At 40.6% G+C, this 14,199-nt stretch overlaps 2 non-coding genes across 2 annotated transcripts; one reads left to right on the top strand and one right to left on the bottom strand.

Moving 5' to 3' along the window:
- Positions 8,989–9,078, bottom strand: TRNAR-UCU. Its single transcript is given in 2 exon segments — positions 8,989–9,024; positions 9,042–9,078. It is a non-coding gene; the product is annotated as a tRNA-Arg (tRNA).
- On the top strand, positions 13,427–13,507 carry TRNAS-AGA. Its single transcript has one exon. It is a non-coding gene; the product is annotated as a tRNA-Ser (tRNA).

Raw genomic sequence — 14,199 nt, 5'->3', positions numbered from 1 at the left:
AGCAAGAGAAATGTGGGATCAAGGAGGGCAAGCAGCAGGGATTTATTTCTTGTCTCCCTCTCTGCAGGTCACTTCAGATGGGCTGCACCCCTTGACTAAAGGCCACACCTGTTCAAGGCGACCCTCTCTACAAGGCTGTCTTCTGGGTTCAAGTAATTATACTCTCCCTGTGCCTCCTTAGGAATTAATTTAATAATGCCCCTACTGGAGTTCCCGTCATGGCCCAGTGGTTGGCGAATCCAACTAGGAACCATGAGATTGCGGGTTTGATCCCTCACCTTGCTCAGTGGGTTAAGGATCCAGCATTGCCGTGAGCTGTGGTGTAGGCTGCAGACGTGGCTTGGATCCCGCGTTGCTGTCGCTCTGGCATAGGCCGGCGACTACAGCTCCAGTTCAACCCCCAGCCTGGGAACCTGCATATGCTGCTGGAGCGGCCCAAGAAATGGCAAAAAGACAAAAGTAATAATAATAATAATGCCCCTACTGTTACTTTTCTTGGAGAAGTACATTTTCCTCCAATTGTACACATCTTTACAAATAGAACTTACATTAATGGTAAAAACGAGTGCTTTCTGAATGTCTTACTATAAATTTCTCTAGCATGCATATACTTTAAAAGGCTCAGTATTACTTATTGAGTAATACATGAGGCGTATTGTGAAAAACATGTCTTCTGTCTCCTAATTCCTCAAATTATCTTAACTAGATGCCACCAAAATTAACATTTCAACTATTACCTTCTTGAATTTGCAGATATCTATTTTCCTAAATAATATATATAAACGCAATTACGATTAATCAATTTTTTGAGGAAGGTCTTTCTAGGGCTGAACCCATGGCATATAGAGGTTCCCAGACTAGTGGTCTAATCGGGAGCTGTAGCCGCCGGCCTACACAATAGCCACAGCAATGCCAGATCTGAGCCACGTCAGTGACCTACACCACAGCTCACCGTTACGCCAGATCCTTAACCTACTGAGCGTGGCCAGGGATCCAACCTGCGTCCTCACGGGTGCTAGTCAGATTTGTCTCTGCTGAGCCACGAGGAGAACTCCTGATTAATCAATTTAGATGTCATCTATTTACTTTCCATCATGTTGAGCCGTTAACTTTTACACCACCATCAGCCACTGCTTCTTATCCTTCTGAAATAGTTATGTCTCTTATCCTTCTAAAATAGTCATCCAATAATACAATATTTATTGTTTATGTAATTTTCCTGTGAAAATATTATACACAATATTGTCGTGAGCTATGTCTATGTTTCCTCTCCTTAATGGATGCGAATAATTGCCTAAAAAGGCAAACTTTAAAAAGAAAAATTTTAATATGCCTAGGTTCTTTTTTTTTTTTTTTTTTTTTTTTTTTTTTGGCTTCTTGCCTGTTCTAGGGCCGCACCCCTGGCCCATGGAGGTTCCCAGGCGAGAGGTCTAATCAGAGCTGTAGCCACCGGCCTACTCCAGAGCCACAGCAACGCGGGATCCGAGTTGCGTCTACAACCTACACCACAGCTCACAGCAACGCCAGATCCTTAACCCACTGAGCGAGGCCAGGGATGGCTCCCAGTCGTATTTGTCAACCACTGAGCCACGATGGGAACTCCATGCCTAGGTTCTTTTGCATCTATTGCTAATTGCTAATTCTTCCTTTACTTCCAGATAGTTTTCCATAGAGCTTCCCACAAGGTCAATCAAATCAGGTAAGATATCAGTTCAATTTTTTTTTCCCTCGAACCTATTTTTCCAGTTGACCTCTACTTGCTTTCAGTCTAGACTTGCTGCTCTGTGGACCTGCTGCACAGCTGTCATCTGAATCTTCACTTTGCTCACCTGTTCATAATCTATTTTATGTTTTTATGTTTGCCCCACTGTTTTAGTGGAGAGTGTTTTCAAGGGTTTTTTTTTTAGGTTATAAATGTAACTCAAAATCTAAGATGGGGTGAAAAGAGCCCTCAAAGTGCTTATCTGTTAAGTTGCCTTCTCCCAATTTATACCAGTTCCTGGATCATACACATATTCTTAGTATATTTACCATTCACTTTGCGGTCCTGCCATCAGGGTAAATCCTAGCTGGTAAAGATATTAGAGATAGATGAGGAAAATGAGCTAGGTATTACAGCCTTCGACAGTCCTCTACATCCAAATGTTAAACCTCTCCTGTTCTCCTTATGGCACTCAGAGCCTCAGCTTTAACAATCTAATCCTATTCTTCATTTTCTTTGAAGAATAAATCTCCAGATTTTTTCCTGGGTGGAGGAAGGGAAAACAGTCAGTGTATATAGAAGTGCATAGAATTTAAGGATGTAATTGCTTCTTAAACTTTAGACAATCTGCTTTTTTTTTCTTGCTTGAATTTATTTTTTAAATTTATTGACAAATAATTGATTACAATATTGTGTCCAATTTCTGCTCTGCAATAAAGTGATTCAGTTATACATATATATATTCTTTTTCACATTATTTTTCATTATGATTTATCTCAGGATATATTTAATATAGTTCTCTGTGCTATGAAGTAGGACCTTGGTTGTTTATCCATTCTGTATATAGTAGTTGGCATCTGCTATCCCAAAACTCCCAGTCCACCCCTTCCCCATCCTCCTTGGCTACCACAAGTCTGTTCTCTATGTCTGTGAGTCTGCTTCTGTTTCATAGATAAGTTTATTAGTGTCATATTTTAGATTCCACATATAAGTAATATAATCTGGTATTTGTAGACAATCTACTTTACTTCCCTTTAGTCTCTAGTATATAGTGCTCTCAGTTCCAGAGATTTTTGAAGAATCTTTGGTATATACTAGGTTGTTTCTGTCAAGTCTATTACTATTTGTCCATTTGTTTCTTGCTTTTTCACTTCTGGGTTCTTCCCACATTTTTGCTTCAAAACATTTTTTTTAAATGTTTTATTATGATTGGTTTTCAATGCTCTGTCAATTTCTGCTGTATAGCAAAGTGACCCAGTTATACATGTATATACATTTTTTTCTCACATTATCCTGCATCATGTTCCATCACAAGTGACTAGATATGGTTCCCTGTGCTATACAGATGGATCTCATTGCTTATCCACTCCAAATGCAATTGTTTGCAATTACTCACCCCAAACTCCCAGTCCATCCCACTCCCTCTCCCTTCCCCTTGGCAACCACAAGTCTGTTCTTCATGTTCATAAGTTTGTTTCTTTTCTGTAGATAGGTTCATTTGTGCCGTATATTAGATTCCAGATATAGGCTATATCATATGGTATTTGTCTTTCTCTTTCTGACATACTTCACTTAGTGCAAGAGTCTCTAGTTCCATCCAAGTTGCAACAAATGGCATTATTTTGTTCTTTTTATGGCCAAGTAGTATTCCATTGTGTAGGTATATACCACATCTTCTTAATCCATTCCTCTGTTGTGGGCATTTAGGTTGTTCTTATGCCTTGGCTATTGTGAATAGTGCTGCAATGAACACAGAGGTGCACATATCTTTTTCAATGAAAGCTTTGTCCAGATATATGCCCAGGAGTGGGATTACTGGATCATATCGTAGTTCTATATTTAGTTTTCTGAGGTACCTCCATACTGTTCTCTATAGTGGTTGTATCAATTTACATTCCCACCAACAGTGTAGGAGGGTTCCTTTTTGTCCACACCTTCTCCAGTGTTTGTTATTTTTAGTCCTTTTTAACATTTCATGTTTGTCCTTTTGCTGTTCCTTGTGTTGATCTTCACTTTTACAGTAGGTTTTTTTCCCCCTTTAGATCTGTATAGTGGCTTATTTAAGCGATTGCTTTCCAATTGTGATTTCCTCCATCCTATTTCTTCTTAATTCTTTTTTATTTAGAGAAGGCCTTTCAGTATTTCTTTTAGAATGGGTTTAGTATTGCTGTACTCTTTTAGCTTTTGTTTATTGGAGAAAGTCTTTATTTCTCCTTCTATTTCAAATGATATTCTTGCTGGGTAGGGTATTCTAGGCTGCAAAATTTTCCCTTTTAGAACTTTGGATATATCTTGCCACTCTGTTCTGGCCTGTAGTGTTTGTTTCTATAGAGAAATCAGCTGATAGCCTTATAAAGGTTCTGTTACAATGAACTCTTTGTGTTTCTCTTGCTGACTTTAGAATCCTCTCTTTAACTTTTGCCATTTTTATTATAATATGTCTTGGTGTGGGCCTCTTGGGGTTCAACTTGTTTGGGGCCCTCTGTGCTTCCTGTATCTTGATATCTGTTTCCTTTAGATTTGGAAAGGTTTTGGCCATAATTTCTTCAAATATATTTTCAACCCCCTTTTCTTTTTCTTTTCCTTCTGGAATCCCTATTATGCATAGATTGACCCATTTTGTATTATCCCATGGATCTCTTATATTGCTTTCATATTCTTTCTTTTGGTTTTCTGTCTTCCGGCTGGATTGTGTGATTTCCATTATTCTATCTTCCAGGTCACTAATTCATTCCTCCACATTATTCATTCTGGTCTTCCGTGACTCAGTTTGCATCTCTGCAAATGAATTTTCTAATTTTTTCTTGGCTTCTTCTTATATTTTCTACTTCCTTTCTAAAGTAATCTGCATTACTGTTCATATCTTGCTTTTTCTTTCTTTTTTTTTTTTTTTTTTTTTTTTGGTAGTCTTTTCGCCTTTTCTAGGGCCACACCCATGGCATATGGAGGTTCCCGGGCTAGGGATCCAATCGGAGCTGTAGCCACCAGCCTATGCCAGAGCCACAGCAACACGGGATCCAAGCCATGTCTGCAGACTACACCACAGCTCACAGCAAGGCCAGATCCTTAACCCACTGAGCAAGGCCAGTGATCAAACCCAAAAACCTCATGGTCCTAGTCGGATTCATTAACCACTGCACCACGACAGGAACTCCTCATATCTGCTCTTAATTCCTTCATATTCACCCTTGATTCCTTCAGTGTTTTCACAATCTCCTTTTAGAACTTGGTGTTTGTTAGACTAGAGGGGTCTGTTTCATTGTTTGCTCCTTCAGGTGAATTGTCCTGTTCTTTTATCTGGGAATTGTTCCTGTGCTCTTCATTTTGCTTATATTTTTCTTATTCTGTAGGTTTGGGGAAACCAACTACTGCAGTCTTGGAGGGCTATTTATATGTGAGAGCCCCCTTCATATTTTGTGAGGGCTTAATATTCATTTTTGGCATAAGGGTTTGGATGCTTGCTGTCTCTTTCCTCAGTGTGTACAGGCTGTTATCCCCTTGTTAGGGTGCTGCTCTTGCTTCCAGGGAGATAAAGGCAATGGGGAGGGCTAGAGGCCAGTGCCTGGTTACTGGGTCTTTGACAGTAGCAAGGACCCGCAGGAAGGTGGTCCAGGCTGCTCTGAGTGGCAGGGCCCTGGGAAGTGGCCCTGAGCCTCAGAAAGGTTTAGGGAGTACCCAGAGCATGTGGCAGTGGCAAGGCATGTGTTGTTCCCAGGGGAGTAAGAGCAACAACCACTGGTGCTTGGTTGCAGTGCCCTCATCTGTGCCAACCTTGAGGTGACTGAGGCCGCAAGTGGTGCCTCTTCAAGGATGCCTAGTGGTGAAGGGCCACGTCCACATCTGGAGTTAGAGATAACTGTGGAGGTTTGCCCTCACTGCCTGTATACTTCACAAGTAGCTCCTCTTCAGGCTTAGCCTTCATAGGATGCACTGCCCCCCCAGTCCTGCTTAAGCCCACACAAGAGTTGCCTCACCACCTGTAGCCCCGCCCTCCAATAGCCCAGGGGTCCCGCAGAGAAAGATATTCCTATGCCACTCTGCCCCTCCTGCCTTACTTCTCCTGCAGGCTCAGACCTCTTTCCTATTTCCCTCCACAGCGCTGCATCCTAGCTCCCTCCGGCTGTCTCCACACGGACCAACCCCATTCCTCTTCCAGCAACCCAACCGACCTCTGGGGCCTTAGTCTCAGCACCCAGCCTCCACCCAAGCATCTCAGGCTGAGGTATAGGGGGCAGTGGTACCAGTGGTCTTTGAGGATCTCTCTCTGCTTTGCCCTCCTCTGTGAAGCTGCTGCACTTTTCTCTGCAGCCTTTAGGTCCCTTCCTCTGGGCTGATCTCCCAATCAGTTAGGTGGCTTCCCAGGATGTGGGTAAATGTTCCGCGTGAGCTCTTTTACATGTAGTTGTGTTTTTTTTTTTTTTTTTTTAAGTGTTTGTGGGAGAAGGTGAGTGGTACATCTTACTCCGCCATCCTGATTCCCTCCAAAAAATGTTTAAACTATAGCTTTAGTGAGTTTTAGGAAGATTAACAAAAAAATGTATAATTTCTATCTCCTTAATACTTTAATTTAATATGGATAATGTTTGTTACAGGAATTCTATGTAATTTCTAACCTACCTAAATTTTAAGTAGATTTCCAAAGGAATCAAACTATCAGTGTTTCAAGCTGTTCCAAAATATGACTATCGGAAACATACTATGACTTACAAGCTTAGTCTTCAAATTGCTACATATTGTTTCAAGTGATCTTTTACTTTGCTTTATCAGTGGGCCCATGGCAAGGGGAGGCTTAAGAGAAAAGTATTCAATCTTTTATTCTTTAGTAAAACACTTCACTTCTGATTGCAAGTATTTCCAAAGCACCAACAAAACTGACCAGAACTAAGAGAAACATCTGACAGTAGAAACAAACCCTTCTGGAACCTATACAATAGTGTTCTAACAAAGTGATTTAAAATTAGTTGACCTTAATACAGGCAAGGAAATTAAATACAAAATGAAGAATTTTGACTAAAACAATTCCTGAAAATAGAAAAAGGAAATATGAACTTTAAAACAAAGTTTACAAAAATGTCAGAATGTAATGGATGGGTTTTAAAACAAAAAGAGTAGCAATAAACTGCTGAGATAAATACATCCAGAACAAAATCTTAGAAAAGGAAAATGTCATCAATCAATAGGTCAAAAAATATAACATATTGACACTCACAGCCAAGAAGGTGAGCAGAAAAAAAGATTAGAAAGAAGCAATATTTGAGAAGATAATGACTGGAAATGATCTAAAGTTCAAATAGCCACACTGGATAAATAAAAAGAAAAGTGTGCTTAGGTATATCTGGTAGCCAGTTCCTCCAAGCTGTCCTCCAGAGATCCCTGTGGGGATCTGATGCTTGGGGAATCAGTGCAAATGTTACTCTGGCTACTACTATTGTGGTGAATAATAAACTGTCTTTATGAGACCTGGGAATCTCCTATCTTCTGCCAGTATCCATGAAACTGTAGTAAGCTAACTTCTTAGCTTGGAATAATTATCATTTCTTTTCAGTGGCTTGAATAATTAAGTCCTAGTCTCCTAGCAAGTTTGATGATTATATAATACAATATAGTTGTCTAGATTGCTTATTTGTTTTTAAAAGAAAATTGAAATGACCCTTTCACTTTATATAGGAAACTGATTTTTTTGTTGTTGGTTTTTGTTTTTTCTTTTTTGGTAGTGTCTTGACCAATTTGGTATATAGATGATGAATCAGAAAATAGAGCCTAAGATGATAAGCACTTTACTATTATCTGTTTATTTTTATTTATTTTTAATTTTTTTGTCAGTGAAAGTCCACTATTCCAGATGGGGTTTGGGGCAAATCATTATAAAACTCTTTTTAAAAAATTAAATTCTTTTTAGGCAAAGCCATTTCCCTCCACCTTAGCTCTTATTTTCATAGACTAACTTCCTCCTTTCTGTACCCTCCCATAGATGGTCCTTCCTTACCAAGCAAGAGTTCCTTGCTTAAACATTCTTGATGCTGTCTTCAAGTCTGTGCAGATCTTACATTCCCTTAGTCCCCTGGATTATTATTATTCCCTTAATTATTAGAGTGTAAACCTATGATCCTTCCTTTATCAGAGACTTTGTTCACATTCAAGACCAGAGCCAATTTTAGTCTCCTTCTCTTGTGCTGAGTCAGCCACAGTCGCTTCTTGGCTTTCAAATGCATAATTTAAACCTATTTAATTTTTAATGAGTTTTCATTGCTCAGAAGTAAAAAATTTTAGAGACAAAATGCTCTAAGGGTGAGAAAATAAGGTTTTAAATGAGATTGCACAAATACAGATTGCCAATGCCTCACATATGTTAAGGAAAAAGAAACAATTGCTCTCCTAGTGATAAGAGTGTGCTGAAACTAGCCCAAGATTCCAGAGCCCAGGGCAGCTGTGCCTTGCCCAAACTGAGGAGATGCTGACTGAACTCCTGCAGGAGCCATCATTTGCCTTTTCTTGATGTCCTTACAAATTTTGCAGAGTGATGCTTTCCTCCAAGCAATGCCTAGCATTCTGTTCTTTTTCCAATTTCCTGTCACAGAAGTGTAGACATTGTTTTGTTGTCCTAGTACAGAGGCCAGCATCGTTACTTCCTGGATTCACATCATTATCTCACATTTTTCTTTCAGGAAAGTATCACTAGCCTCCTCTACGAATCAGTTACTTTTACTCATTATTTTGGTTTCCTAAGGAATGCATGGAAGTGACATAAGGTACAGTTATGGCCTGGAATCTTGGCATTATTAGTACCAATTCCCCAAAACTGAGCAACAGCTTCAAGCACTATTTTTTTTTTTTTTTTTTTTTTTTGGTCACTGTGACAGACCACTTTCCTTTTGAATGCCCTCTCTGTGAGTACATAACTTTGGACCTCAAAGAATGTGCCACATAAAGCCATTTCTACCGCTGCCTTATTACTTTCATTAACATCAATGTAATCTGTCTATCCACTGACCCATTATCTGGTTTTCTGATTTTTTTCTCTTCTCCTGCTACCATATATATATACACACAATAAATGGGTAGGAATATATATATATATCCCCCTTATTTAGGTACCAAATCACTGTAGACACACTTGGGAATCCTTATGAAGAAGCTCCTCAAAAGTAAACACCAGAAAGTAGAAATTAACAGCAGTAAAAAAAAATGTGGGGACGTGACATTCACTGACTGTGAGGAAATCATTCAGTTTACACAAACAAGAGGGAGAAGTTACAGGCAAAGGACTCTTGCTGTCAAAAGGTCTACGACTCTGGCGGGACTCGAACCCGCAACCTTTGAATGACTTTCATCCATACGCTAGAAGTCCAATGCGCTATCCATTGCGCCACAGAGCCTGATGGCACGAGCTTCTTGGCTGGATCCCAAAGGCTCTTGGTTATTTATTTGGTTATCAAATATATTTCGTGGAAATCTATTATGCTCTGGTCACTGAAAATTTAAGAAACACAAAAGCATGTAAGACAATACAAAGGACATGCAATGGCCAACAGAGGGAAATTTCTGAGCCTTCCAGGGCCTACTGTCATTCATCTCCATGAGATAAGAAATAATTTGTCCAAGAATCAAATACAGCATCTCCTTTCATCAGGTCTCTCCAAGTCCACGCTTGGGAAAAATGGAATTTGCGGAACTTCCAGCAAATGGCCTTGGGAGATATTTTTAACACATGGCCAGGCCCCACCACTCCTTTTCCTTTATCTCCAGTCTTGAGTTTCTCTGCCCCCTCTCTCTCCCTCGATTCGGCAGCCCTTCTTGTTTATATGTGTGTTCTTTTTGAAAATGGTGCATTCATGTGTTGTTTTTGTCCAGGCGCTCACAAAGCAACGCAATCCCATCGTCTCCCTCTCTCTGCAAGGAGCTTTAGAAATATGCCAGGTTTTCTAATTTTCTTTTGGTGAATCTTTGGGCTGAGATGCAAAAGACGCCTTTTTCTTTGCTGCGGCTTTTCTGCAGCTCCCTTAGCGATTGTTGGTCAAGTGGGTTGATGTCTTTGTAGACAGAAAGGGATAATTATAGGTGAGTTCGTTGACGGTGAAGCACTAGTGCGAGAAATTCCAAGATTTAATGACTGGGAATAGGGGAGCCATTGTGATCTGAGAACCTGGCAGAAGGTTGTGGAGGGAAGAGAAGACGTCTCAGGCCACCCCGACCAAAGGACGACTTAGTGTAATGTGATAGAAACAAATATGACCCTCTCTTCCAAGCGGAAACTAGAGTCTGAGTCAGGAGCCTGAAAACCACTCAGGCAGCTTCACTAACGAGTGAGTAACAAAAAGTGCCTGGAAGGAACTTCCAACTTTCAACTTCTCGACTTCACGTAGCATCAAAACTGAAAATAACTAATTCTGAAAATTAAAGACAAACGCGAGCTCTGAACTGATCGTTTGCAAAAAAGCAAGGCAGAAAGGACGAGGGTCAGACCGGAGCTGAAGTTTGAGCCAAGTGTAAAAGTACTTGCCTCCCTAGAGCCTAGAAGTCCAGGTATTGAGAGGGGGTGAGATCACCCCGCAGCCCACTCCCCGGCCCCCTCCTCCGGGCCCCGTTGCTCCACCAGCGCTCCACTTCTTCCCAGGACCCATCACGTCCTTAGTTCCCCAGCGGAACTTCTGGCAACTTAAGGACTGAGAGGGCGGTGGGTAGATCTGATCAGGTTTCCTTGACCAGAGAGTTTATTCTCAAGCTTTTGGTCTTTGAGGACGTGTCGGCTGGAGTCCAAGCCTAGGAAACAGTGAAAAGACGGGCGGGAGCTGAGCGGAACCTCCAGGCAGCCTCAGACTTGGAAATGCTTGTGGGAGAAGGACCCGGAATGAAGGGGACCGAGAGAATCCCGGTCGTCTGCGTTTGTTTTCAAAGCCAATCATCAACTGGTTTTGATGACAGTAAACTGGTTTGCCCTTTCCCTGGCCCAAAGGACTATTCGAAATCTCACTTGAGAGGAATGCGGGCTGATAGTTAATGAGGGAGCTTCCCGACAGAGAAGGGATATTGGGGGACTATTTCTAAACCTCTCAGGAAAAGTCCCCTTCTCTGCTCCATAGTGAGGAACGAGAGAGCATTCCTTCTCTCTGAAAGAGGGAAACCCGAGGCCAAAGAAGCAGAAGGCATAATCCCAGAGAGCAAGTTTCCCAAAGAGCCTCCCTTAGCTACTACTGTCGCACACAGAGCTGAAAGGACAAGTAGAAACATGTAAACATAGCTATACAACATAGCTGTATTATAAGCAGGGTTGATTCTGGGTTTAGAGATTGCGTGGCTCGTGAGAGGGGGATGTTGAGCCAGTTTCCTTTCCGTCAAGGACAGTTAATTTCCTCCCGATTCCCATTCTGGGAATCGAGGTATATGTGTTGCTAGGACAAGTAATCCAGACACAGTTTGAGATTACAAGGGTAAAGTTTTCTCAAACTCGTATCCTCTCAAAGGCTCTTTTGTAGTTAAATTTCACCAGCTTCTCTTTTCCTCTGCGGTTAACAGGAATAATGTTCCCTTCTGTATTGTCTCACAAAGTAAATACAGACATTTCACCCCATTTTAAGCTTGATAAATATATATGCCAAAAAATGACTACAGCTTCTTGACTAATCATAGTTTTATCATTGCTCTATTCTTCCTTCCTTTAGGATAGATTTTTAAATCCTAATTCTAAATTTAAGATATCCAATCACAGCATCACTTCCTGCTTCCAGACATCATCCAATACAAAACAAAGCGCTGCTTCTTTAATCTTTTCCTATATCACCCAGCACAAGACTAAATCCCTATGAGTACTTTTTAGTACTCTTTTACTAAGACGCTTCCCCATTGTGTTCTTGATTGCTACAAGTATTTATAAGCCCAACTTGTTTAGCTATTTATGTATTCCTGGAGTTTTTTGTCTGGAAGGTATTGGCACAATTTATATTCCGTATGGCTTCAACGATTCACATTTTTATTCATTCAAAATACTGGTGTGTGGTATAGAGAAATCAAAATGCTGCTATTGCTGGTTTCTTCCTACCTCACTCCCCACCCCTAGTGTGAGTTAGTCATCATTACCCAAGGTTTTCTACTGAGGAAGTGAAAACATTTATTACACTTGGCACAAGAAAGATGAATCCTCTAATTGTAGACTCAAGGACTTTGGTGTTATTGAATGTTTCCTTGGTAGTCTTTGGTTTGAGCAACTGTCTTTTTCAATGTCCTTACCATCACACGGGCCTTGAGTTTGTTTCTTGAATAATTGATGCTACTTAGAGTTTTGTGGAATCCATAGAGGCATCTCTCCCCCTCTCACCTGCTGATATTTAATTAGACTTTAAAATTATTTTTTGCATGCATACTCTGATAAAGTAGTCTTTTATGGGCTTTTACATTCATAGCAAAATTTGCAAATTAAAAAAAAGTTTTAGGAATGCTCATGATAGAGCTATACCCCCAAAATATTCCTACAGGGGCAGGCAGAATTTGAAGATTTTAAATATATTTGGCAATCTCTTAAAGGAAATAATTGGAATTTTCCAAAGATTGCCAATGGAAAAATCACCTTAGAAATGCTATGAGCATACAGAGTGAGTGATACACTTGCTTTTCTTGACCATATTTCTTACATTTGTTAGTCATGGCATAGTTGATCTTTCCTGGATATAGGTAAAAATAAATTATTGTGTCTGTAATTAATTCATAGGGCTTTCTCAGTGATATTTGAATTAAATAGAACAGAACTCTACTTAAAAGAACACTTTTTTAAAACTTGCGGTTAAATATAGTGTATTAAATCCAAGCAATTACCAGCTTTCTCATCAGCTCTTTCTTCTTACTCATTAACAATTTATTGGTCATAAAATGGGCACTTGTCTATATAAGGGATCTGGCATCCACATTTAACCATCTGTTCTGAATGGTTTCTGTAGAGCATCTGGAAATTCTGCTGAAGGAACCAGTGAGTTACAAACGTAAAAAAGAGAACAGGAAACGTGCGGTGTTGGATAAATTTAGAGAAAATGAGTCCTTGCATTGCCCCCCCGCTCCCCCGCGCCCCAACTGAACCACGTAATCCACTTTTTAGAAAACAGCTAAGATCCCACAGAAAATGAAACTCTTGGACAGCTATACCTCTTCTTAACCGGTCTGGAAAATGAAAGCACATTTGCATCGGCAAAGCACTTTCCCAAACACAATGTTAATGCTTTGGGTCTAAGTTTAGGACCCTAGGAACACCAAGTGAGGGAGGGGATCCAGAGGAAGTTTTCAACGTCGTTTTTCTCTCCCTCCACCTTAAGACAAAAATCAACGCGAGCATTTCTTTCCCTGAAACTACTGAGGACAGTATCATTCAGCGAGGAGGCTGGAAGTACCACCCGAAGGGTTGGTCCCAACGCATGCCTAAAACTGGGAATACGCCGAGTCAATTCAGTTCCGGTTTCCCAGACCCCAGCACCCAGCACTAACCCAATTCGCCACGGAAGCAGGCGCTAGTTGAATCTACCTGAATTGGTTGGAAAAGAAGCTACCTGTATAGCGAGTACTCTCTCCCAGGGCTCCTAAATGTCGGGCACTGCTGGAGAGGAGAGAGTTTGACTTTCCTCTCTCAACTTTCATTCACCTGAGAGTTTTTGCCCAACTCGTTGCACACACTTTTTGTCTACATAGGCCTATTATCTTTATATCGATCACATTTGCTTTTATAATGAGAATATTCCTACAGCTGTAGTCGTGGCCGAGAGGTTAAGGCGATGGACTAGAAATCCATTGGGGTTCCCCGCGCAGGTTCGAATCCTGCCGACTACGAGTAAACCTTTTACGCAAGAAGAAGAAAACATTAAGATACTACGTAGAATTTCCCAAGCCACGTAAAACCCCGTGTGCTGCCTAGGAAAAACAAACAAACAAACAAACAAGAGAACACCAATTGTTCCTCAGAAAGTTTGTCCTAGTAGACCACTAATAACTTCCTGCCCCCGTCCTTGTGCAAGACTCGAGAATGTCTGAGTTTTCTCTCACCAAGAACCCGTTCTAAGCAAGCTGCTTTAGAAAGTTGGTTGAAGTGTTAAGACTTTTTATTTTATTTTATTTTATTTTATTTTAAATATTTGTCATGGAATAAAATTGCCTTTTTGACATTAAAAACATATTGTCATGTAACCACTACCGCAATTAGGATTCAGAAGAGTTCTATCAATCCACAAACCTCCCTCGTGTTATCCCTTTATAGACACCTCCTAACCCCACGGATAGCAGTTGACAACCAGATATGTTTTCTATTCTTTATTTTACCTTTTTGAGAAAGTTATGGAAATTGAATTTTTTTTTCTTTTTTGGCCGCACCCGTGACATATGCAAATCCCAGAGATCAATTCTGAGCCACAGCTGCGACCTACACCACAGGTGAGGGCAAGGTGGGATCTTTAACCCACTGTGCCACATCGGGAACTCCAAAATATAAATTTTTAAGATTAGCGTTTTCACTTGAGATAGAATAC

Source organism: Sus scrofa, chromosome 7 (assembly GCF_000003025.6).
Source record: "Sus scrofa isolate TJ Tabasco breed Duroc chromosome 7, Sscrofa11.1, whole genome shotgun sequence".
Classification (NCBI taxonomy): Eukaryota; Metazoa; Chordata; class Mammalia; order Artiodactyla; family Suidae; genus Sus; species Sus scrofa.
This window is presented reverse-complemented; position numbering and strand designations above follow the sequence as displayed.